The 24092-nt window shown below is 43.3% G+C and overlaps 1 pseudogene; it reads right to left on the reverse strand.

The window, feature by feature from the left end:
* Positions 1–632: 632 nt before the first annotated feature.
* LOC123613382 (transcription factor SPT20 homolog pseudogene) lies at positions 633–5340 on the reverse strand (annotated as a pseudogene).
* Between the last annotated feature and the right edge of the window lie 18752 nt (positions 5341–24092).

Below are 24092 nucleotides of genomic sequence, written 5' to 3' on the forward strand. Positions count from 1 at the left end.
TGTCTCAGGACAATTGGGAATTTTCCCCAAGACTTTCTCAAAACAGCAATCTAGAATGGAATGATAGCTTTTTAAACTTAACCTTTATAAACAAGTACAAAATCTCTGTGCAGATATGCATACTGGACTTCATGAGCTGGGCAGTGTTTCCTCTCTGGAGTCCTGTTTCCATCATCTCCTTGGTCTGTGTCCTGACCTCTGCCTCGTGGTAGGGTGAGGAGCCACCAAAATCTTGACTCTTCTGCTACTTCCCGTTTTCTCTATTGTGTACCCATCTTTAGAGCTGTAACATTCATTATTCTATTGTGACTTTGTCATACGGGGAATTTAGCTTAAATTGCTAAAGGATAAAATGATATGAATTTTGATTAAGATCTAGATTCTGAAGAGATATTTTACTTTTCTATGGTATCTGTATTCCCCACCCCCACCCCCTACATGGGGCCTATCACAGTAAAAGGTACGTGGGAAGTCCTCCCTACACAGCCGTTTGAATGAATACGTACTCCGCGATTTTATTTCAGGGGTGACACTCTTCCTGCTTCATCAGTGTGGCCCTTGCCACAACCTTCGTTGAGGTTCATTAGAAGGAAACAAAGACCACCAAACGGTAATCTGAAACACAGCTGAATTTACTCGCAGGCCTGGGAAGGGAACACGTTACTCAAGCACAGTTCAGCTGGGGTCTTCGAGCACTACTTGTAAGAACCACAGAGAGGACGGGGGGAGGAGGTACATCCTATCGAGTGAGATTCTGAGTTCAGCTTGGCTCCTGACATGGGGCATAAACTCTTCTTTGCAGCTGGTCATTGCACTGGTTCACTTCGTAAAAGTGCAGGCACCATTCCCGAACATGTCCAGGGTGGGCTACATAAAGCTTTAATGGGATCAGTGTCACCCCGATGGCATATCTGACGTGTTGACTTCAAGTTGCCTGAATCTTTCCTTAACAGGATCGGCAGCACCTTAGTACAGCTGCGTTAACCAAGTAAGAAGCACCGGTTACCCGTCTCTTCTCTCCTCTCTGTTGGAACTGCCAGACCAAATTTCCTTCTTCTCTCAGGACAAAAGGCAGGAAACATACATGTATACTTAGAAAAAATAATTTTAGATAGACAGGTTGTCCTTCAAACTTACAACAGACCAAAATGTAAGAGGCACTCAAACAGACACTGGTACACAAATGTTCACAGCCACATTATTCACAATAGCCAACAGGTGGGAGCAACTCAAATACACATCGGCAGACAACAGATAAAAAGATGTGGTGTACACAAACAAGGGACTGCCGTTCTGCCGTAAAAAGGAATGAAGTACTGATACGCGTTACAAGGTGGATGAACCTCGAAAACATTATGCCAAGAGGAAAGGGCCAGACAGAAGAGGTCGCATAGTCTTTGATTCCATTTAGAGGAAAAATCTAGAATGAGGAAGTCCCCAGAGACAGAATGCAAATTGTGGTTTCCAGGGCTGGGGGAGAGGAAGATGGAACTGGGTGCTGAATGGGTGCAGAGGTGGCTCTTGAAATGAGGAAAAGGAGTTGGAAATAGACAGAGGCGGTGGTTGTACAACATTGTAAATGCAGGAAATGCCACTGAACTGTACACTTTAAAATGGTTGTTTCTTATGTGAATTATATCACAGTAAAAAAAAAAAAAAGGGGAAAAAAGGAAAACAGAAAAGTTCAAGGATCTTTTGAGTCCCAGGGAAACGAGAAAGAAGAAAAGAAGAAATGAGCGAACAGGGAGAACAGTTGTGATGACCAACCAGGGAGGGAAGGGGGGTCCACTTTAGAATCTAACAAGGCTGAGGACATCTGACAAGTGAACAAATACACTCATTTCCAGATGTTTAGCTGCAAATAACCCAGAGTTCTACAAACTGTAAAGGATTTTATAAACAGAGAAAACAGCTTGTCCCACAAGCACCTTCTCAAGGCCAGTGACTGCAGCCTGGAGGAGACCTGGGCTCTGTGGGTCACCGAGCGCAGATGGAGCCTCTTAAAGGGCTGGGGACCACCACACAAGCAGGCGCCTCTAACCCATCCCGCCTATTTGGAGATTTCCCATGGCCTCAATATAAGTGACAAGCATCATTTTGGGGGCGTTTTAGCTTTTCCCCCCCAAAACAAATGTGTAAAAATCGCATATCATACACTGCAAAAAAAACTTTTAAGTGAAATAAACAAATACCGAAGTGCGTTCTTCTGAAAGATGTTTCTAATACCTCATAGGTCACTTCAGTATATATTGTGTATGGTGAAACCATTTATAAAGAGCTGTGACCTTCCTGTGGCTACAACCCAGTGGACCTCGGTGACAGGACGCTAAGTGAGATGAGCCCGTCACACAAGACAAATCCTGTAGGACCTCAGTTCTATGAAGTATCTAAAGCACTCAGTCTCAGAGACACAGAAGACAGAGGGGTGGTGGCCAGGGACTGGGGACAGGGAGCAGGGGAGCTGGTGCCACTTGGGGAGAGAGTTTCACTTTTGCAAGAAGAAAACAACCCCAGAGATCTGTTGTACAACAGTGTGAATCCACTTAACACTACTGAGCTGCACTTAAAAACCGGGAAGACGGTAAATTTGACGTCTTTGTAACCTCTCTAAACATAAAAAACACTCATTTTGTTAAAGTGATACTGATTTTGACTTTATTGCTACTGCAGTTTCATTGCTTTAGAGAAACGCCAGGCTTCAGGAGTTTCAACTGACCCTAGTTTGGATCTGGTTACACGTGAGAACATAACAATAAAAATAACCTCTGTCAACAACCACCACCAAAAAATGACTTGGGTGAAACAATCCCAGTGTATTACGCCATTTCCCGGTTTCTAAGTAAAACTCATGGGGTGGCGTTTCTGGATAAAGTCTGTACATCTAACAAGGTGAAATACCGACGCATTAAAAAAAAAAAACCACCAAATGAGGCTGAAATAATTAATTTGGTCGATGCTCCTGTGCTGTGAAAAAGGGAGAAGGTAAGGCAGGACTCAGGACTTGGGAGAGCCTGGCGGGCCTCTATTCACTGCACCTTGTGACTGGCCGGCCGTCTGCTGGCCGGGCGAGGGCTGAGCTGCCGGGGCCGCCGGGGCCGTTGGCGTGGCTGCCGTGGCCGTGACCGTGGCCGCAGCCACCTGGCACTGCACGACCCTCCAGTGCAGCTGCAGAGCAGCGGCGCGCCGGGCCCTCTGCTGAGGGCGGTTGGGCCTAGGGGGGCTCTGGCCGGAGCCCGGCTGAGACAACACAAGTGCCTGGGGCTGCAGGAAACCCTGCGGTCTGCTGCGCTCCAAGACCACGGCTCGCGGCGCAGGGAGGGCTGTATTTGGACCCACCGAACTCTGTGCCCTCGGACCCTGTGACGCTGGCAGCGGGGGACCCGCGGCGGAGGGATGCTGCCCTGGCCGCTCTGGGATCAGCTGGTAGAGCCGCTGGGGCGGCGGCTGCTGGGCCCCGCGCTGGCTGTTCCAGAGCACGGAACCGCGGGGGAGCTGCACCAGGGCCAAGGGCCTGAGGCCGCGAGCACCTTGCAAAAGCAGTTGAACCTGCCTTGGAGGAGGAGCAGCCCGCGGTGCACTGGGTGACCCAGCTCGGGGAGGAAGGTGGCCCCGCGGGATCCCTGCGGGCTCTGTGGCCCCGGTGGCGGAGCTGCTCCCCGAGGCCTGGCCTCCGCGACCAGGGCCCGCCACTCTGGTGACGCTCAGGCCGGCGCAGGGGGCCGCCATCCCGGCTGCTGCGGCGGCTTGGGCGGCGGCGGCGGCGGCAGGGATCCTCCTCTGTGATGGGGTGGCGGCAGGAAGCGAAATAACTCCATTCAGCTCCACAGAGGATTTACTCGGTGGCTCAGGAGCAGGGGCTGGAGACAGAGACGCAGGAGAGCTACCCGCCTGCAGCGAAGTAAAACGGTCACCCCAGGAGCTCTTTCCTGGGTGCCAGGGAACTCTCGTGGGGGGAGGGGGAGGTTTGGCTCCCCTGCCCAGCACTGAAGACTGAACCCACCCAGTCTTAGGCTGTTCTGCTTCTTTCCTTGGAGAAGGTTGCCTGAGACCGGCTGAGCCACCAGAGCCAGGTGACATCTGGCCTGGACACTGGGCGCTCTCCTGGACCAGTTCCTCCAACCCAATGAACACCCTCCTGGCATCAGTCTTTAGACCCGACACGAAACTCTTGGAATGGCCATCTTCAGGGGAGTGGGGGGGAAACAGGCCTCTCTCCCATGGGGCTTCTTTACCAGACCTTTTTCCCAAGGAAAGGGAATTATCAATTGGCTGCCTGACGGTCAGCTTTGTGGCCTGGGACTGAGGGGCAGCCTCATATCCAAATACAGAACCATCTTGTACCTCATGGGCTGGCCGGACCGCTGGCTGTGAGTCATCATGTGTGACAGGCTTCTTACTTTTAGCGTATTTCTCCACGTCCACTTCAGAAGGTACTGCCAAGTCACAGGGTCTCTGTTTCCATGTATCTACACGATTTCCTGCTTTAAAATTTTTGAGGCCATAATGCTCACCTGTTTTACTTTCCCTTATTTTTTTGCAAGAAGCCAGTACTCTTAGCTCTGGAGGAGGTGAACAATGATATAGCTCCAGCTGCCGATTCAGAGACGCAGAAGAAAACCTCTTGAAGCTCCTTTTCATGGGGAGAGTGTTCAGCTTTTGCTTGTTATAGAGCATTCTGTTGGCAGTGCAGGCTACTGATATGGAAGGGTCTAGACACAGTGGTTCAGCTGTGGCTAAGATCAGCTGGCTCTCAAGCAAAAGTTTGTCCTCTTGGGTCCATTTCTGGTTATCGCTGGCTATGGCCTCTACATCACAGGCTAAAGTCTGCATCGTGGGACGTAAGAGAATATGCCTGCTTTGGTAACCGGGAGGTTCCCTGTTACTGGACTGCCTGTAGTCCCGGATTTCAGCTATGACACACCCATCGTGAAAAACGTTAACCTGAGACTTTTCCAGGAGATCCACCAAAACAGGGGGTAATTCTTCTGCGTCCAAGTATTCGAGTAATTCCCCTTCCTCATAAGGCAGCCGAATGCTCTCCGAAAATGATCCATTTTTTCCCTTGAGCATCAGGGAATAGCCCTCCTTTCCTGGGTACAGGTTGACCACCAAACATGGCAACGACTCTCTCCGAACAAGCTTCTCTAACAAGTTCACGTTGCTTCGCAATTCCTCCGGAATGGCAGGCTCTTTTTCACATTCTTCAACGTAAATGTCATAAAGTTTTTCCGAGAGAGATGTTTGCCCACTAGATGAGTGTTTCCTTTTCGGGGGTCTCTGTTGGGCACTTTCAATGATGTACTCCGCACGATCCAAAGCTCTTTCTACAGCTTGCTGCATTGTGGTACAAAAGAGGGGCCCTAAAAGAAGAGACAACGTAAGTGCATCGATGACCGGGCTGAAAACCTGTCGGCAATACGGATGTACAGTCTTGCAAACGCGGCCACTCTGCAGTGGAGCGCCCAGCCTCACCTCAAAATGGACAGCAAGAAACCTGCTCCCAAAGTAGCAGCGCGCAAAATACTTGCGATCTGGAGAAAGACCGAAATGTGTGGAAGCAGCCACCGCAGTGGATCTCGCCTCGTGGCGCTGCAGAACGGCCGGAAGTGGATGTGGAACGCTCACCCTTCCCCCTCCTCCCGCACGCCCCGCAACCCTGCCTCCCCGCCCTGGCGCATCCGTGTGTGCGCATGCGTGGTTCGCAAGCTAAGACTTCCGGTTTTCCTTCCCCGGTGCGAGGCCCGTGGCCGGCGCTTCCAGTCCTAGTCTCCGCATTTCCGCTGAGGGCTGCCGGCTGGACATTCTTTTCATATGACCTTGAAAGCATGCACCCCAACGCACAAGCAGCCAGCGAGAAAATACGTGAGTTTTTGCTGAGGCTTTAATACGCACCGGTTTTCTCGGAAATTCTGTTGCCGACAAGGTCCTGGAAGGTGGTCATTTCTTCTCTGCGCGATCACTTCACCAAGAATTATTCCTTTGGGGGGGCTCTCTTGTTTGTTCTCAATGGCAGGACTACTCGTGGTGTCCGTCACCAGTTTAACACACCTAGAGAGTCCCCATTTGTAGCCCTTGCCTACATGCAGGCTCGCTGTATTTGGTGCAAGCATCAGAATTCTTCACTGAATCGCCCAGTGATCGGCCTAGCGGTTTTCATAGGGATGTGCAGGTAAGACGACCTTCTTTTCCCGAAGTACTTACCTTTTAATTGCCTGTGTATCACAGAAGGGGCTTTACCGTCTTTTTTAAAGTATGTGGTAGGTAAGTTGTATTGTCTACGATTTACAGTTCAGGATTAAACTGTTTGTTTTAAAAGGTGGTTGGCCTCCGATACGGTTGAGAACTATTGTTCCAGGTGATGGCAGTGCAGTTTAACTGGAGGCCATAGCTACAGGCCTAACGGTGGGTGGAGGGATAGGATGGAGTCCTAGATAGTTTATGGGCCATTGTTCTCCAGTAATATTGTTGCCTTGAGATCGGCCAGCCTCTTTGGGCAGGTTTTTAAAAAGAATCTCTTGATGTTTAGATGCAGACATAATGATAATAGAATATTCACAGTGAAGAACCACAAATGAGAGGACCCCAAGACAAATTCGTGAAACTCCTGAATCGTAGACTACTATACAATAAATGTGTTTTCTCACCAATAGCAATTGTGATAATTACATATTACAGTAGATACAGTCTATTGAAATAGCATCAGAAACTCCTTGACTAAGAGTTCCTGAAACATGACCCTTGCTCAGCAATAGACAGGCAAGAATCATTTTCTCCTGGCATATCAGTTGCCTTTGTATACAGTCATCCCTCAGTATCGATGGGGAACTGATTCCTGGGCCCCTCCGCCCCCTCCAGTGGATACTAAAATCCAAGGATGCTCAAGTCCCTTACAGTAGGCCCTCGGTACCCTCATGCCCCTGTTCTCCATCCGCAGATTCCGTAATATTCGATCTGGGGAGGGTAGAAACCGCGCATGTGGAACCCGTGGATAAGGAAGGCCAGTGGACCTGTGGATGCCTCAAGGGGGCCTGAAATCAGTTTAGTGTCTTAACTCTTTTAAGCATCCTCTGTCTATCTTTTTTCCCCTCCACATACCCAGATTTAGGCTAAATGTAAAACTGGATAGTTAAACCATATTTTGCTGTCCAGTAATCCAAATAGCCAATGTTAATAAAGCCCAAATTAATGAGGTGAACATGAGCTCTGTCCCTCACTCAAAGCACTGCCTTACTCTTCCAACCTGCATAGATGAACTTAACTGCCTGCCAGACTTGCAGGCTTCTCACCAACCGTGATCCCCTTCTCCTTCTGTCCTCAGGAATTTGCTGTGTGTTGGGTCTGGAAAAGGATGTCTATACCGGGATTCCATGTAGGTGGGGAAGCCAATTAAAAAGGGAAAGCTCTGCTTTCTTGTGGATCTGAACTAGACTCTGTTGGAGGAGAAGAGGCCCGCTGGACCCGTGTTTGAGTCAGGTTATCCTCCTCAAAAGTAAGGAAGTCCAAGACTTCTGCTGGCTGCTCCTGGCCTGCAGACTAGACCCCCTAGCTTCTCAGCATGATGACGGAGGTGGGCTGGGACAAGGGTGAGGCACCCGGGGCCTAGGGCACAAGGCTGAAGGAGACACTCCCTCTCGGGATGGGCAGGTCCCATCAGGGTCAGGCCCTGGGTGCCTCGTTTGCCTCACCTTGTCCCAGCTCTGCAGACGGGCCCCTCAGCACCTGGTGCTGCCTCCTTCCTACCTCATCTCTCTCCTGTCTTTCCCACGCTTTCTGTGCTCCGAGCATAGTCACCACGCCACAGACAGGCCCACCCTCCAGGCTCTGTGCCCTCTCTGCTTCGTCACGTGCCAGTCTCCACCTGTCACCTCAGAAGTCCCTTCCTGACTTCCAGCAAGCTCACTGCTTCTCTCTGCTATTCTGCCAGAGCACACATGCCATATGCCTCATCAGGGCCAGGCTTCACCCTGGAGAGGGATCGAGTGTTGGCGCCATTCTCCACACCCAGCCGCTGGATTCCCTGAAGGCAGACACGCTGTCTTGTCCGTCTTTGTCTGGTCACCAACTTGGTCATTACTTGGCAGCAGGTTGGTACAAGAATGAAGGAAAGATTGACCCCATGTTCTAGTTACTTCAGCTCCAGGCTCGTGTGAAGTAACTATTTTATCCCCTTTTTAGAGATGAGAAAAGGACCCAGAGCCAGGTCTGCTGACCGTGGCGCTGTATATACTGTCCCGGGGTGTCTGAGCCTTGGCGCTGGTGACATGTGTTGTGTGGGCGGCGGGGGACTTTCCTGTGCACTGTAGGATTTTAGCAGCGCCCTGGCCTTACCCACTAGCTGCCAAGGCACTCATCCCAGTTGTGATAACCAAGCATGGCTCCAGATACTGCCCAGTATGCCTCAGGGGGCAACATCGGCCCCCTGGTTAGGAGCCACTCAGCTACGCTGCTCTGTAAGCCACGAGTGACATCCAGCTGCAGCCCCTAAGCTGACGTCCCCGGGTCCCCCTCACTCAGGAGAAAGGTGTATCTGCCCACTGTGTCGCGGGAGGGACTCGTAGTTCACTTGTTGTGTTGACTGTGTCTTGGGTTGGGCTCCCCGGAAGTAAACCCTGACAAGAGGATTCGAGGGCAAGGAGTTTCTTTGGGAGCTGATCCCAAGAGACAGTGCTCAGGGAAAGGGCAGCTGAGTCAGGGGTGGGAAAGAAGGCAACAAAAGGCACATTCCTGAGCAGAAGACTGCGGTGCACACTGCCCTGCCGGGGAGCTCCGGGGGACAGCGCAGAACCAGCCTCAGGGGGTCCACCCTAGAGGCAAGGGAGCTGGGGTATTGATCCATCCACTCCTCTGTCGTTGGCTGAGGACAGTCCCGAGGGCATTGTTCCCTGTCAGTCTGGGTTGCCACATACGAGAGCCACTCGTGCTGATGTGGCCTGGAACGCCCTCCTAGAGGGTGTCGTGAGTGCTTGCCGGGACAGTCTGTCCGCATGTCCCGGGTGGAGATACCGCCGGGAGATGGGCAGGGCGCTGGCGTCATCCGCTACACCTGTGACTGAAGCCGAGCGGGAGAGGTGGGCCACTCCTGCTTGACGGTGTAGAGAAACGAGCCGTGGAATATATCTAGGCCTATGGAGAAGTCAAACTGCGCTGTCCAAGTGAGATGGGCAGTTTCATGTGAGTGTTTTGTCAGCTGTTAAAGCCCACAGGGCCACAATGGAGGGTGTGGCCCACTCCTGCTCTCCACAGGGGGGACCCCCAAGGCCGTCTGGCCACAGGCGCGCTGGACGAGGCTCTGATCCTGGCTGTGGGTGCTTTCCGGAGAGCTCTAGTTGGCCTGGTGGTGCTTATCATGGCCCCGCCTTCCGCTGCACTGAGCTCCCTAATTGCCTGGTCTTTGCACACGATGAGGGTTTTTAAAAATTACTCTCAGTGCACACTGTCCTTGGAACCTTCCAAGCACATTAACGAGCCCATTGGCTGATGATGAGGACTCCGACTGCTGCCCTCCTGCACAGCAGGTCGACATAGATGCACAAGCTGAGAAAACTCACAGCCAGATTAAGATATGCTAGAGGAGGAAGAGAACTGAATGAACTGCAAGGTCATTTACCTTAATTTACAATAGTAAACTGGTTTGTTTCTACCCTGAGTTCTTGGTCTAGGTTTTCACCACCTGTCTCCTGCTGCAGCTAATTAGAGGGAACTGCCAGAGTCTTAGAACTACAGGGATCAAAGATTAGGGAAGTCTAAAGCCACTATTTGCTGATCTTATCTCGGATTAACGCTCCATCACTGGTGGTGGGACTTACTGCTTTCATCCCATGATCAGGGCCCAGATTCAGTAAAGCAATCCCAGTGAACATAGTAGCTGTGAGAGTGTTGTGAGCGAAGGTCACTCCCACAGCCTGCTACGTCATTCTTTGCTGCCACATCTACTAGCTGTTTATTGAATCTAAGAACTTCTCAGAGCCTCCTAGTGTTGCAGTACATATTTCTTTTCCTCTTTCCCCCTTTTCCTTTTCCTGAACTCTATCTCAGCCTTCCCTTTCTTTCACTTGCACATCTTTTTTACCATTTCACTGAAAACTAAGTGAAATTGAATGTTTTCCCGGTTTTATGGCTCTGTTAAAACTTCCATGCTACTCCCTGAGATAGTCATACCCCGAGTCAGGGTTTCTCAGCCTCTGCTTGTTCACATTGTTATGGGGGGCTGACCTGTGCAATGTAGGGTGTTTAATTACATCCCTGGCCTCCACTAGACGCCAATAGCAGCCCTGTCCCAGTTAAAACCAAACATGTCTGCTGATATGGCTAAATGTTCCTGGGGGTCAAAATTATCCCCAGCTAAGAACCACCACCCCATGGTATCACAAAATAACTAGGTTTGGAGAAATGAAGCAGTAATCCACAACTATGAAACACTTCACACCTTAATTTCTAGGACAGCTGAAATGATTAGATGTGACTTTTCAGTGTTTTTGGTTTTTTGCTGCAATTACTGTTAAGATTGGCCCTGAATTATCTTGCTCATGCTCTAAATTTTCCATTGGACCTGATGAATAGTCTCTGGCCAGTAGGAGAGATGCAAACAAAAATATTCAATCTTTAGACAGGAGATTTTCAAAAGTAAAGTAGCAGAGATTTTTTTTTAATTCATCTGCTTGATAATAGTCACTAACCATTTCCAAATGTTCTAGTTTTATTCACTAATTGAGAATTTTTGCTCATTTCAGTAATTTTCTTTGATCTTCATTCAGTATTTGCTTTTCAGGGTATTTTCTCTGCACTTTGTCTTGTTTTCTTAATGTCAGAGGGTCCCTGGACTCACTCCTTCCACTACTTTTCTCTGTTAACAGTCAAACCTTCAGTGACTTCAGCTAGTCCCATGGCTTTACATACCTTCAATACACGTTTTTCAATTTATGTCTCCAGCCTGAACCTCTCCCCTGACGTATAGATTCATAACATCAAACTTCCTATTCAGAATCTCTACCTGGATGCCTAATCGGAATTTTAAATTTAACATGTCCAAACCCAAGTCCTGATCTGCTACCCAAACTTGTTCCTTTGGCAGTGAAACAGTGTTCTCGGCTCAAAAAACACGTCTGTCTTGGCTTCATACTTGAACTTTTGAGTCAGAGTTTTTAACGAGGAGAACCATGGATGGGTTTCAGAAGATCTTTGAACTTCCTAAAATAGTAGATGAACTTCAGATCATTCCTGAGAACTTGTTTGGGTTTTTTTTTAGGGGGTGAGGTGGGAGGAGAAAAAGCATAGGGTGTCTGAGGGAGGTGAGAAAATTAATCCTACTGAGGGTACACAAGAGACTTGGGCCAAGAAGACATATTTCACGTACCTAACAACTTTGTCGTGGAGGGGAGGAAGAGTCACCACCCACGAAGAGACCACTGTGGGTGTGCCACGTGGATGGGTGGGACAAGCTGAGCCAGCCTGCGGGACTCACAGCCTATGACCAAAAAAACAAGTTCCCTTTGGGATACTGTGCACAATAAAATCGTGAAGGGAGTTAAAACATTCAATCCAGCTGTTCAAGAACAGTCTTTGCCTCCCTAAACCCTGAAAGCCAGGTGCCACTTCCCAGCTGTTTCCTTTCATAGTTTTTCTGCTTTTCTGAGCCCTCAAGGGCCTGTTGATGAGTAAAGAATGTGGAGATCAAGTGTCCATTCGGAAAGGGTAATTCAGGATCAGCACAGGTCCCCGTTACCGCCTCTTCTGCCTGCCCAATGCACCCATCGCCAGGTGCGTTTTCTTTGGGAAGCCGCAGATGTAACACTAAGGGCTGACGAAAACCGTCCTAGAATTCATTTTAGAAAGAACTGCTTTCTCAGAGAGATCTCTTCAGTTTGTTTCCCCCAATCCCTGCACACTTGTCTCCCCATCACAAAAGTGTCCACTTGCTCTGCTTGTTCTGGCTAGTGATGTCAGCATTGGCGGTGAGGAGTGTTTGGAATTTCTTTCATTAATCTGAGAGTTGTCTTCCTGAATTATAGCAGGTGATCTAATGCAGAATCATCACACTAGTCGCTCCATAAGTAGGTGCCATGTAAGACAGGTGATTCCCGGTTTACAGACAAGGAAGTAGGTACTGGGAGACTAATCAGGATCATCCTGTCTGGCGACGGTTGGAGTCAGCCTTTAGAGCAGAGGTTCACACCCGTGGCTGTTCATTAAAGTCACTTGTGGAAATTTGAAAAGAAGCAACACATGGAACCGCCCTGAGACGTTCTGTTCCATTGCTCTGGGTGGTGCCTGGGCATCCTTCACTTTGAAAAGCTTCCCAGAGGTTTCTGATGTGCAACCAGGATTGAGAACCAATACTTTAAGGCTTCAGTCTCTTCTACTAGCTCTATTTGCCTCTTCCAGACAGCATCTGGTCCAATGGCCCAGTTTTACAAATGAGAACACCGAGATCCAGGGAAGAGGAATGATTTTCTTAAAGCATCAGAACTAGAACTAACCATTAAAAAAAACACAACTTATAAATCTTCTTCCCCTCTACATCAGCTAAATGCAAACTTGGCTGAGCATAAGAATACCTGATTGCTTCTCAAAAATAAAAACGCCCAGGTTCCTCCCTTGGGTGTTATTATTAAGTAGGTCTTAATGTTAAGTATTATTAAGTGGTAGGGTCTAGCATTCTGTAATTTAATAAGTATCCCAGTGATTAATATGATCTGGCCAATTTGTTGATTTTGAACTAGTGTGATTATTGATATTTTCTAAGTGAAAGAAAATCTTAGTTCTTTCATGGTGGTACAAAAACCCTCAAATTTCTTCTTAATGATCTTCCCCTGTAGGAAGAAGTAAGAAAAAGTAATGACCCTGCTTTATCCAACTCTAGGCTTTAATTACAATCCTGTAATTCTTACTTTGTTTGGTTGTTGTTTTAAAATGAAGTGGGTAGTTCTTTACTCAAAAGAACGTGGATATGCATTTCAATTTGCAGTAAGGTGTGAGCTGAACTCAAACGGTTATGGCTTCGGGAACAGAAAATAAACTGTTTACTACTATGACCAATTATAATGACACATGCCGCTCTGCTCTCTGCCCCAAGTTTGGTGGTTTCCAGGCAGGAAGGGGAAAGCAGCTGTAGTCTTAGGTGGCCCAGCTGAATAGTGCAGCCCAGTGACCATTTGTCTTAGGACCTGTGACTGAGCACATGACTCCAAAGGAATGCCCTTAAATTCCACTCTTCAAGGCAGCTTTACTAAGAGATGCAGTGGAAAGAGTCCTGGAATCCAACTCTGAAAACCTAGTTTCTGAAATACTGTTATTGTGCTCCCACCTACTTGCTATATGACCATGATCAAATCATGTGACTTCTACGAGTCTCACTTCCACATCTGTAAAGAGAGGACAACGATATCCATTCTACCTATCTAGTGAGGGATAGTTGAGAATTATATTAGCTAGTGTATTAACATTTGCCTCATTACAAATAATCACAAACCTCTGTGGTATATGACAATAAATACTTATTTTTCATAGATCTACAAGTTTTAGCTAATCTAGGCTGGGCTTCCTGTGCAACTCTGCTGATCTTGGCTGGACTCAACATGCCTGGGACCTGAATGATCCCAGCAGGGCTGGACAAGGGTGATTAACCCAGACATAGCCTTTTGATGGAAATGGCACAGGTGCTAGAGAACAAGTTCCATTGTGGAAGCACTTTTACAAACCTCTCCTGTGTGTGTCAAAGCAAATCATGTGGATGAACTGAAACTTAAGGAGTGGGCTTATATATACCCCACCTTTTGATGGAAAGATCTTAAAGTCACATAGGATAGTGGGAAAGATGAAGAAATTGGGTTATTCATGCTGTCTAACACAGCTGATGCTTATAAAATGCTATGCAAAATAAATGTAATGAAACTTCTGTGATCCAGAATGATATATAAATTGACCATATGTGAAATAACTAATTTGTAAGTAACTTTTATGGGTAGAAGAGAGTATAACTCAATTTATGTTCCAAATATTCTCTATTTTAGTAGGTTTGTAGGTAGTGTTATATATAGTGCCTTCATAAATTATCATGCTACCTAATTGGTAGTATGGTACACACGTTTGTCTTATTTATTTATTTTTTATTGAAGTGTAGTCAATTTACAGTGTTGTGTTTGTTTCTGATATATTGCATAGTGATTCAGTTATACATATATATATTCCTTTTCATGTTCTTTTTCATTATAGGGTATTATAAAATATTGAATATAGTTCCCTGTGCTATACAGTATAAACTTTTTGTTTATCTATTTTATATACAGTAGGTAGTATCTGCAAATCTCAAATTCCCAATTTATCCCACCCCACCTCCTTTACCTGCTGGTAACCACAAGTTTGTTTTCTATGTCTGTGAGTCTGTTTCTGTTTTGTACATAAGTTCATTTGTGTCATTTTTTTTAAGATTCCATGTGTATGTGATATTATATGATATTTGTCTTTCTCTGTCTGATTCACTTTACTTAGTATGATAATTTCCGGGTCCATCCATGTTGTTGCAAATGGTATTTCATTCTTTTTAAGGCTGAGTAATATTCCATTGTATTGTACCACGTCTTCTTTATCCAGTCATCTGTCAATGGACATTTAGGTGCTTCCATGTCTTGGCTATTGTAAACAGTGCTGCTATGAACATTAGGGTGTGTGTATCCTTTCAAATTAAAGTTTCCTCCGGATATATGCCAGGGAGTGGGATTGCTGGATCATAAGGTAACTCTATTTTTATTTTTTTAAAGAATGTCTATACTATTTTCCATAGTGGCTGCACCAAATTACATTCCCACCAATAGTGTAGGAGGCTTCCCTTTTCTCCACACCCTCTCCAGCATTTATCATTTGTGGACTTTTAAATGATAGCCATTCTGACCAGAGTGAGGTGATACCTCATTGTAGTTTTGATTTGCGTTTCTCTTCTAATTAGTGATATTGAGCATCTTTTCATGTGCCTGTTGGTCATCTGTGTCTTCTTTGGAGAAGTGTTTATTTAGGTCTTTTGCCCATTTTTAGAGGTTGTTTGTTTTTTATTATTGAATTGTACAAGCTGTTTGTATATTCTGGAAATTAAGCCTTTGTCTGTCACATCATTTGCAAATCTTTTCTCCCTATACATAGGCTGTCTTTTCATTTTGTTTATGGCTTCCTCTGCTGTGCAAAAGCTTATAAATTTGACAACAAGGTCCTACTGTATAGCACAGGGAACTGTATTCAATACCTTGTAATAGCCTATAATGAAAAAAGTATAAAAATAAATATAATATATGTATGACTGAATCACTATGCTGTACACTAGAAATTAACACAACACTGTAGATTGACTATACTTCAGTAAAAAAGGGACATAGTAACAAATAACTGGAAAATTTTCTAAAAAGCTTGTAAGTTTGACTAGGTCCCATTTGTTTATTTTTGCTTTTATTTCTATTGCCTTGGAAGACGGACCTAGGAAAACCTTGCTACAATTTATGTCAGAGAATCTTTTGCCTATGTTCTCTTTTAGGATATTTATGGTGTCCTGTCTTATGTTTAAGACTTTAAGCCATTCTGAGTTTATTTTTGTATATAGTATGAAGGAGTGTTCTAGTTTCATTGATTTACGTGAAGCTGCCCAGCTTTTCCAACACCACTTGCTGAAGAGACTGTCTTTTTTCCATTGTATATTCTTGCCTCCTTTGTTGAGGATTAATTGGCTGGAGGTGTGTGGGCTTATTTCTAGGCTCTCTATTCTGTTCCATTGATCCATATGTCTGTTTTTGTGCCAGTACCATCTAGTTTTGATTACTGTAGCTCTGTAGTATTGTCTGAAGTCTGGTGGGCGAGGGTCGGGGGATGTTATTCCTCCAGCTTCATTCTTTTTCCTAAGTATGCTTTGGCAATTCTGGGTCTTTTGTGAATCCATATACATTTTTAGGGTTATTTGTTCTAGTTCTATGAAAAATGTCATGGGTGATTTGATAAGGATCACATTAAATCTGTAAATTGCTCTGGCCATTTTAACAATATTAATTTTTTCAATCCAAGAGCATGGAATATCTTTTCATTTCTTTAAATCATCTTTAATTTCCTTTATCAATGTTTTATAGTTCTCAGAGTATAATTCTTTCACCTCCTTGGTCAGGTTTATTCCTAAGTATTTTTTTTTTGATGTGATTTTAAAAGGGATTGCTCTTTTAACTCTCTTTTCTGATATTTCATTGTTAGTATAAAGAAATGCAACAGATTTCTGTATGTTAATCTTGTAACTTGCTACCTTGCTGAATTCGTTTATCAGTTCTAGTGGGTTTTGTGCAGAGTCCTTAGGGTTTTCTACGTAAAGTATCATGTCATCTACATATGGTGACAATTTTACCTCTTCCCTTCCAATTTGGTTCCCTTTTATTTCTTTTTCTGGTGTGATTGCTGTGGCTAGGACTCCCAATACTCTGTTGAATAGGAGTGGTGAGAGTGGGCAGCCTTGTCTTGTTCTCGAATTTAGCAGGAAGGCTTTCAGCCTTTCGCTATTGAGCACTATGCTGGCTGTGGGTTTGTCATAGATAGCTTTTATTATATTGAGATATGTTCCCTCTATACCCACTTTGATAAGAGTTTTTATCATGAATGGATGTTGAATTTTATTAAATGCTTTTTCTGCATCTATTGAGATGATCATGGGTTTTTTGTCTTTTCTTTTGTTGATATGGTGTATTACATTGGTTGATTTGCGTATATTGAATCATCCTTGTGACCCTGGGATGAATCCATCTTGGTCGTGGTGTGTGATCTTTTTTATGTGTTGTTGGATGCAGTTTGGTAATATTTTGTTGAGGAATTTTGTATCTATTTTCATCAAAGATAATTGGCCTGTAATTTTCTTCAAGTTTAAATGACATAATTGTCTGAGAGAATTTTCTCTTTTCTTCTTGATTAAGATCTTGAATAAAGCCAGTTGTGTGCGTCAGAGGTTCATTTCACAGTCAGATTTCAGGGAAGGAGCAAGATCCATTCAAGATGTGCATGGAGTATCATGATATGTCAGGAAGTAAAGAAGTAATCAGAAAAATGATAAGGACGTGCCACAAGTACAGAGGAGCCGGCTTCAACGGGCTTCTGCTGGCCACATCTTAGACAATTTGAGCACCAAAATAATTAATTACAGTACTGATTTATAGGCCAGTGGAAAAAACGGGTAGATAAATGGATAAATGAGGGAGAAGCGTGGTGGGCTTTTGCTTATACGAAGGGCTTACTGGTCAATATGGAAGGAGTTGGAAGATTATCATTTTGTAACCATCATAATAAAGCCTGTATCAGGCAAGGATCCTTAATGGATACTAAATTTAGGGGAAGTTTTGACAGATAGGATATTTCCATCAGTGAAGGAAGGATGGACATCATGTAGCTGACGATTTGAGGGAAGCCCTCTGCAGACCTCCAGAGTTCAATCTCCATGCAACACTCACCTCTCTGGTCCCCTGCCCTGGGAATCCTAGCCGCCTTGGCCTCTCCAAATTCTCAACTATGTCTCCTCATTTCAGGAAGACTTGGAGTTTGGTTTGGGTTTCCCCTTCCTGCACTGAGGCTTGAAAACTCATTCCAGGCAATAAACATAGGCAATTACAGGTTTCACCTTGTTTAAGGAAATTACTCGACACCAGGGAAATAATCTCACAAACATATCAGGTGGGAAACGTCTTGAAGATCACGCAGAGTTGGAAATAGTTCATCTTCCCAATAGCCAGACTGAAGAACACTTGTAATTTATGGGCATTCAGTAGAATGTTTAGAAGGGTATTATCTCAGTAGTGGGATCAAGCTAGGCCTAGATTAAAGGCTGCTTTGGTCTAATTCAGCCTAACCAAGCTGAAAGGCAAGACTTGAAAAAATCAAATTATTTCCAAGTAACTTAACTGCATCCCAGAGGAAAGCTCAAAATTATTTACCAAAATTACAGAATATTACAAAAATTACTTTTTAAAAATCCAGAACTTAACAATGGACCCAATGTCCGGCATCCAGTCCATCTGTGACTGTCATGTGGTTATGTAAGAGACTATCTCTATTCTTAGGAAGTACACTGAAATATTTAGAGTTCAAGGGCCATGATGTATAAAATTTGCAAAGATGGAGGGGGTGGAATATGGGTGAATCTGGGCAAAGGATATACAGGGTTCTTTGTACAGTTCTTATTTTTTTACAACTTTGTAAATTTGAAATTATTTCCTAGTAAGTTAATTCAAAAAAGAAATATAAAAATAATGTTTCTTGTACCTTGGAAACTAGCATAATCCTATTTGGATAGTGCTATGATGGGGCTCAGTCTATCCAAAGGAACACTATAACTTTTAATTATCAATGGTTATGGAGAATTCAAAATAGCATTTAAGAGGGATCCTGCAAAGGCTGCAAGTTGGGGCGGGGAAAAAAGAGAAATTTAACAAATAGCTATTTGTTACCACAATGGGCATTTAGAAATTCTTTAAGTGTTGGTTTTTCTCCCTCATCAGCCAATTCCTATATTTTGCTGAAGTGAGGGATTTTCCAACTGACTTTCTTCCAACCTGTTCTGACATTCCTGGGTATCTTGCACTCTGGATGCATGGAATCTAGAGGCTTTCCAACCTAAGTAACGAGGAAATCCGACTTACTGTGCAAGGAAGGAACAGATCCTAGTGTGAGGCAACCAGCCACAGGGAGATCTGTTCCTGGTCTCAGTGGAACACAGTAGCTCCAAGTGGAGCCAACAGTTCTCTACAGCACTTGATGCTACAGCATTTGCACATGTTCAGTCTAAGTTGGGGGCATATGAACCTTCAGTTTGATGGGAACTGAATTTGTCAGAGCAATAGGAAATAGAGAATTCTGCTTCCTTCTCTTCCTGGGTAACTCTTGAGGTCCTGCAATATGGATCGAATGTTCTGTTGAGGTCTTCACTGTTCTTACCCCGTGACCAGTTGGAATTATTTTTCTACATCGTGTGATTCTCTGCTGCAAGACGAAAATCCCGAACTTTGTGTTGTAGAAAGGTGATGAATATAAATTCCCTGATCAATTTGGGTTTTGTGGCACTGGTAATATCCTAGCATTTGGGCTTGAGAGAGAGGAGGTGTTACCGATTTTTAAGTGAATGGAATAGCCCCCATTTCTGATATTTGGGAATAAATTTGACCAAAAGAAATCAATTATTAGTGTGTATGTGTGTGTGTGTGTGAGAGAGAGAGAGAGAGAGAGACAGTCCCTGTCTTTAATAGCCCTGAAACTTACCCTCTGAGATGTCTAGAGAGGTATTCATTGAACATTTTTCTGTCTCATGGTGTCTATTGATTTGCTTTAATATGAAACTTCTATTCCCATGTTCGGTCTTTCCTAATCAGAAACATTAAGCAAGCCTAAAGTATTTAAGTAAATTTATTTTGGAAAACCATGAAATTTATTCTCACCCATAACTGATGAAAATTTATGATTTAGACAATCTCTAAATGTCCCAAAAACCATACACAAAAATCACTGACTAAAAACAAAAAGGTCAGCCTGGCGAGTAAAGAGAATGTCAAATGGCAGTTACGGGATTCTATTGCTGCGTCAAGCCCAGTGGCTCTCAACTCCTGCTGCACATTAGCATCATTTGGGGAGCTTTAAAAAAGTCCATGACTCGGAAGCCAAACACTGGATCGATTAAATCAGGATCTCTGGAGGTGGCTGGGGCATTAGCAGCTTTTAAAGCTCCCCAGTTATATGTGGAACTTAAAAAATAAAACAAACTCAAATATAACAATTATATATAACATAACAGAATGTAACAAAGCAGAAACAGACTCACAGGAGAAAAAAACAGTGGTTACCAGTGGGGAGAGGAAAGTGGGAGGGGCAAGAGAGGGGTAGGGAATTAAGAGGTACAAACTACTATGTATAAAATAAATAAGCTACAAGGATATATCGTACATCACAGGGAATATAGCCAATGTTTTATAATAACTGTAAGTGGAGTATAACCTTTAAAATTGTGAATAACTATCTTGTACACCTGAAACATAGAATTAAAAAAATAAAGCTCCCCAATTGATTCCAATATACGTGCAGCAGCCAGTGTTGAGAACCACTGATCTAGAGTGGTATCTGATTTTCACCTTCATTGTGAGGCAGGTGTTTCAAAGAAGAAAACCCAGGGGATGATTTTCAGTTGTTCTGCATACATATATCGGTTATGGCTGTTTGGTCAGGCTATAGCCCCAAATTCCATTCTGTGCCTATAATCAGTGTCATCTTCATAGATTACATTTTTAAAAAAAATTGAAGTGTAGTTGATTTACAGTGTTTCAGGTGTACAGCAAAATGATTCAGATATTTATATATACATATTCTTTTTCAGATTCTTTTCCATTATAGGCTGTTGTATTTATTCATTCATCAGTTGATGGACATTTGAGTTGTTTCCACCTTTTGGCTATTATGAATAATGCAGCTATGAATCATTCATGTACAAATATTTGTGTAAACATATGTCTTCATATACAGGAATATACAGGCAGACCTTGGAGATATTGCAGATTGGGTTCCAGACCACCACTATAAAGCAAATATCACAATAAAGCAAGTCACACAAATTTTTTGGTTTCCCAATGCATATAAACATTATGTCTACGCTATACTGTGGTCTACTAAGTGCCCAAGAGCACTATGTCTAAAAAAAGCAATGCATATGCCTTAATTTTAAAATATTTTATTGCTAAGAAATGCATTATCTGACAACACAGGGTTGCCACAAACCTTTAACTTGACAAAAAATGCAATATCTGCGAAGTGCAATAGAGCAAAGCACAATAAAACAAGGTGTGCCTGTATCTTGGAGCAGAATTGCTCCTATGGTCATTCCAAGTTTAAACCTTTGAGGAAGTAGCAGGTTCTTTTCCAAAGTAGCTACACTATCTTACATTCCCACCAACAGTGTATGAAGGTTCCAATTTCACCACAATCTCACCAGCTATTGTTATTATCTGTCTTTTTTTTTTTAACATTTTTTATTGATTTATAATCATTTTACAATGTTGTGTCAAATTCCAGTGTTCAGCAAAATTTTTCAGTTATTCATGGACATATACACACTCATTGTCACATTTTTTTCTCTGTGAGTTATCATAACATTTTGTGTATATTTCCCTGTGCTATACAGTGTAGTCTATTCTACAGTTTTGAAATCCCAGTCTATCCCTTCCCACCCTCCACCCCCCTGGTAACCACAAGTCTGTATTCTCTGTCTGTGAGTCTATTTCTGTCCTTTATTTACGCTTTGTTTTTGTTTGTTTGTTTGTTTTTGTTTTTGTTTTTTAGATTCCACATATGAGCGATCTCATATGGTATTTTTCTTTCTCTTTCTGGCTTACTTCACTTAGAATGACATTCTCCAGGAGCATCCATGTTGCTGCAAATGGCATTATGTTGTCGGTTTTTATGGCTGAGTAGTATTCCATTGTATAAATATACCACCTCTTCTTTATCCAGTCACCTGTTGATGGACATTTAGGCTGTTTCCATGTTTTGGCTATTGTAAATAGTGCTGCTATGAACATTGGGGTGCAGGTGTCATCCTGAAGTAGAATTCCTTCTGGATACAAGCCCAGGAGTGGGATTCCTGGGTCATATGGTAAGTCTATTCCTAGTCTTTTGAGGAATCTCCACACTGTTTTCCATAGTGGCTGCACCAAACTGCATTCCCACCAGCAGTGTAGGAGGGTTCCCCTTTCTCCACAGCCTCTCCAGCATTTGTCATTTGTGGATTTTTGAATGACGGCCATTCTGACTGGTGTGAGGTGATACCTCATTGTAGTTTTCATTTGCATTTCTCTGATAATTAGTGATACTGAGCATTTTTTCATGTGCTTTTTGATCATTTGTATGTCTTCCTTGGAGAATTGCTTGTTTAGGTCTTCTGCCCGTTTTTGGATTGGGTTGTTTATTTTTTTCTTATTGAGTCGTATGAGCTGCTTATATATTCTGGAGATCAAGCCTTTGTCGGTCTCACTTGCAAAAATTTTCTCCCATTCCGTAGGTTTTCTTCTTGTTTTATTTCTGGTTTCCTTTGCTGTGCAGAAGCTTGTAAGTTTCATTAGGTCCCATTTGTTTATTCTTGCTTTTATTTCTTCTAGGAGAAAATTTTTGAAATGTATGTCAGATAATGTTTTGCCTATGTTTTCCTCTAGGAGGTTTATTGTATCTTGTCTTATGTTTAAGTCTTTAATCCATTTTGAGTTGATTTTTGTATATGGTGTAAGGGAGTGTTCTAGCTTCATTGTTTTACATGCTGCTGTCCAGTTTTCCCAACACCATTTGCTGAAGAGACTGTCTTTATTCCAGTGTATATTCTTGCCTCCTTTGTCAAAGATGAGTTGACCAAAAGTTTGTGGGTTCATTTCTGGGCTCTCTATTCTGTTCCATTGGTCTATATGTCTGTTTTGGTACCAATACCATGCTCTTTTGATGACTGTAGCTCTATAGTATTGTCTGAAGTCTGGGAGAGTTATTCCTCCAGCCTCTTTCTTTCTCTTCAGTAATGCTTTGGCAATTCTAGGTCTTTGATGGTTCCATATGAATTTTATTATGATTTGTTCTAGTTCTGTGATGAAATATGTCCTGGGTAATTGGATAGGGATTGCATTAAATCTGTAGATTGCCTTGGGCAGTGTGACCATTTTAACAATATTGATTCTTCCAATCCAAGAGCATGGAATATCTTTCCATTTTTTAAAGTCTTCTTTAATTTCCTTCATTAATGGTTTATAGTTTTCTGTGTATAATTCTTTCATCTCCTTGGTTAGATTTATTCCCAGATATTTTATTACTTTGGGTGCTATTTTAAAGGGGATTGTTTCTTTACTTTCTTCTTCTGTTGATTTATCGTTAGTGTAAAGAAATGCAACTGATTTTTGAACGTTAATTTTGTAACCTGCTACCTTGCTGAATTCTTCAATCAGCTCTAGTAGCTTTTGTGTGGACCTTTTAGGGTTTTCTATATGTAGTAACATGTCATCAGCATATAATGACACTTTTACCTCTTCTTTTCCAATTTGGATCCCTTTTATTTCTTTCTCTTGCCTGACTGCTGTGGCTAGGACTTCCAGGACTATGTTGAATAGGAGTGGTGATAGTGGGCATCCTTGTCTTGTCCCAGATTTTAGTGGGAAGCTTTTGAGTTTTTCACCGTTGAGTACTATGCTGGCTGTAGGTTTGTCATATATAGCTTTTATTATGTTGAGATATGTTCCCTCTATACCCACTTTGGCAAGAGTTTTTATCATAAATGGGTGTTGAATTTTATCAAATGCTTTTTCTGCATCGATTGAGATGATCATGTGGTTTTTGTCCTTTCTCTTGTTGATGTGATGTATTACACTGATTGATTTGCGTATGTTGAACCAGCCTTGTGTCCCTGGGATGAACCCCACTTGGTCATGATGTATAATCTTTTTTATGTGTTGTTGGATTCTATTTGCTAAAATTTTGGTGAGGATTTTGGCATCTATGTTCATCAGTGATATTGGCCTGTAATTCTCTTTTTTTGTAGTGTCTTTGCCTGGTTTTGGTATCAGGGTGATGGTAGCTTCATAGAATGAGTTTGGGAGTATTCCCTCCTTTTCAATCATCTGGAAGAGTTTGAGAAGGACTGGTATGAGTTCTTCTTTGTATGTTTGGTAGAATTCCCTGGTGAAGCCGTCCGGTCCTGGACTTTTATTTGTAGGGAGGTTTTTAATTGCTATTTCTATTTCCTTTCTAGTGATCGGATTGTTCAAGTGTTCAGATTCTTCTTGATTCAGTTTTGGTGGACAGTATGTTTCCAGAAACTTGTCCATCTCTTCTAGGTTATCCAGTTTGGTTCCATATAGTTTTTCATAATATTCTTGTATGATATTCTGTATTTCTATTGTATTTGTTGTAATTTCTCCATTTTCCTTTCTTATTTTGCTAATTTGTGCTCTCTCTTTTTTCTTCTTTGTGAGTTTGGCCAGAGGTTTGTTGATTTTATTTACTTTTTCAAAAAACCAGCTTTTGGTTTGGTTGATATTTTTCTATGATCTTGTTAATCTCTACTGTATTTATTTCCTCCC

Source organism: Camelus bactrianus, chromosome X, assembly GCF_048773025.1.
Source record: "Camelus bactrianus isolate YW-2024 breed Bactrian camel chromosome X, ASM4877302v1, whole genome shotgun sequence".
NCBI lineage: Eukaryota > Metazoa > Chordata > Mammalia > Artiodactyla > Camelidae > Camelus > Camelus bactrianus.